The sequence below is a fragment of the Plecotus auritus genome (assembly GCF_963455305.1).
Source record: "Plecotus auritus genome assembly, chromosome: 1".
Classification (NCBI taxonomy): domain Eukaryota; kingdom Metazoa; phylum Chordata; class Mammalia; order Chiroptera; family Vespertilionidae; genus Plecotus; species Plecotus auritus.
Window position 1 is genome coordinate 164,162,613 of NC_137770.1, and position 3,029 is coordinate 164,165,641.

Consider the following 3,029-nt stretch of genomic DNA (forward strand, 5'->3'; position numbering starts at 1 on the left):
TATTAGATCTTTGGTTAATCTCTTCCCACCCTCCCTCCACCCCCTTCCCTCTGAGATTCATCAGTCTGTTCCCTGTTTCCATGCCTGTGCCTTGAGAGTCTGCCCCCTGGTGGTCAGTGTGCATCATAGCTACCAGTCGAACAGTCAAACGAACGGTCAGTCTGTTGGTCACTTAGGCTTTTATATATATAGACTAGAGGCCCGGTGCACAAAATTCGTGCACGGGGGGGGGGGTGTCCCTCAGCCCAACCTGAACCCTCTATAATCTGGGACCCCTTGGGGGATGTCTGACTGCTGGTTTAGGCCTGATCCAACCAGCAGTCGGACATCCCTCTCACAATCCAGGACTGCTGGCTCCCAACCACTTGCCTGCCTGCCAACCTGATCACCCCCTAACCACTCCCCTGCCAGCGTGATCGATGCCTAACTGTTCCCCTGCTGACCTGGTCACCCCTAAGTTCCCTCCCCTGCTGGCCTGATTGCCCCTAATGGCCTCTGCCTCGGCCCCCACCACCGTGGCTTTGTGCAGAAGGACTTCCGGATGGATATCCAAAAGATGTCTGGTCTAATTAGCATATTACCCTTTTATTAGTATAGATAACATATATGCCCCTAAAAAGTTATATTATTTTATACACTTTAAATTATACAGTACATATTCAACCTCTTTTACCCTGTTTTTTTGTTTTTTTCCTAAATTTACCTTATTGATTTTTTTCATGGAGAGGAAGGGAGAGGAATAGAGAGTTAGAAACATCAATGAGAGAGAAACATTGATCAGCTGCCTCCTGCACTCCCCCAAATGGGGATGTGCCCGCAGCCAAGGTACATGCCCTTGACCAGAATCAAATCTGGGACCCATCAGTCTGCAGGCCGATGCTGTATCCACTGAGCCAAACTGGTTAAGGCCCTCCCCCCCCACACTTCTTCTTTTTTTTTTTTTTTAGATTATCCACAATTGTAGATATGGTGTTAATTCATTTTTCCATTGATATTTTTTTAAGCAGACATGAGTGTCCTAAATTGTTTATTAGGTAAGAATTTTACAAACATTACTTATATTAGTGGTAACAGTGGAGCTGGGGAGTATTGCACCTTCTCCAAGCTGCAAGGCGAGAACCACCAATAGTGTGGTGGAACTTGTGGCCCTTCCCAAGGCCACGGCTCTTGCGGCCTGCAGATGTCAGCCCTTGCATCTCGCTGTGCTTGTGGACTGGTTTGGTGATCCATTGGATGTCAGGATTTCTTCTGATAGCTTTATGGAATGGATCAATGAGGATAACCTCAAAGAATTTGTACGTGGAATCTTCACCAACCCAGTAAGAATTCAGGACTCTCAGAGCCCCACAGTGGCGTCCAGCTCACTCTTCAGCAACAGACTGAAGACTTTGAGCAAACTTTAGCTGGTTAACACTGTGATGGACAGGTTTGCCATAGGTCGCAACCTTAGGAACAGGGTACTTGTGGCCACCACGGCGCACATGAATCTGATATATGACATAACCTTGCTTGGCCTTGTAGCCCAGTCTGTGCACTTTGTTGGGCCAGGTGGGGCGGGGGGTCCTGTGTAGCGCAGAGAGCTGGTGGTACTGCCAGCAGCGCACCCTGAGAAGGAAGTGCATTACATCGGACTGCTTCTTCTTCCATAGCTCCTGGATGTACTTGTAAGCACCCATCTTGGTTTACCTGATGGCTGTGGCCAGACGGAAAGGCTCCATTGATTTTTAGAGAGAGTGGGAGAGGGATAGAGAGAGAGAAACATCAATGTAAGAAACATCCCTTCAATTGCCTTCCTTAGGAGCCCTGACCAGGTATGTGCCAGGTATGTTCTCTGACCTGGAATCGAACCTGCAACCATTCCGTGCATAGGACCACGCTCACGCTCAACCAACCTATCCACTTCAGCCTGGCTGTTATACAATTCCTGGAATCTTATTTCAATTAATTCTCGCAAAGTCTGTGGTTTAGGTATTACTCACATTTTGCTGTTGAGAAAACAAAAACAAAAACAAAAAAACAACCTCTTCGTTTTGCGACATTATTCTCCCCTCATTGCTGCTAGAAAGGCTCTTGACAGCGGTTTCACTGGGTATCCAGAGACAGAAGCATTCTCTTCACCACTACCCTCTCAAAAGCCTCCTCTGCACTGGTACTAAGGCTATCCTGGAGGGTGCAGAGGTATGGAGACGACAGGATTTGGACCACAGGAGCCACTGTATCTGCCTGTCCTCTCTCAGCCTTTCTCTGCCATGCTGGAGAAGGCGGGGCTGGAGGCTTCTGGCAGCACCGAGCTTAGGAATAGGCCAAGGTTTGCAGCGCTAGCTCTTTGGATACCGGAAGTGCTTCAGTCTCTCCCTCTCCCGAGCCGCTGTCCCCCCGGAGGTTATAGGGCTGCCCTGAAAGTTCTCTGTGCACTTCCCGTCTGCGGCAAAAATGGCAGTGGACTTGGTGATGGAACTGCTGTTTTTAGATACTTTTAGACACCCCAGCCCTGAGGTAAGACTTGGCTTCTTGATTCTGACTCTGCTTCTCAACTGTGGGACATGTACAAAAAGTCCTTAGGCATGCTTTGACTTTCCCTCCTGCTGGTGGCCTTAAATTCTGCACGTGCACACCCTCTCCCCCCAGATGGGTGTGGGCACCACATCTGCGGGAGAGCATCGGTGGCCAGGACATTACTCTGCCTTATCTTAGGCTCCTATGTCTTTGGTTGAGTTGGCTGTTCTCCTTGCTTTGCTCCCCTGCCCCCTTACCCCTGTCAACTTTGGGCCTTGAAAATATCTTGGTTCTCAGGTTTAGCTCAGGTGGTGTTTGGGAGGGTCTCAGACGGCCTGTGTTTGACAGCAGTTCCTGAGACCGAGCAGGTCACGATGTTTTCGTGATTCCTAAATCCCTCCTCCTAGGTCCTTTTTCTAATGGGAGTTAGGTTGCCCAGATGTGACACTCATTCGGTTTAGGATTCACCCATAAGGACAAGGCATATTTGCACAGAACGGCTTTTGCATGGAGGATACCTGCGAGGAGGGGAA

The 3,029-nt window shown here is 49.1% G+C and overlaps 1 pseudogene across 1 annotated transcript; it reads right to left on the reverse strand.

The window, feature by feature from the left end:
- Positions 1–1,061: 1,061 nt before the first annotated feature.
- LOC308241586 (large ribosomal subunit protein eL15-like) lies at positions 1,062–1,676 on the reverse strand (annotated as a pseudogene). The gene has a single exon. The product of its transcript is annotated as a large ribosomal subunit protein eL15-like (transcript).
- Between the last annotated feature and the right edge of the window lie 1,353 nt (positions 1,677–3,029).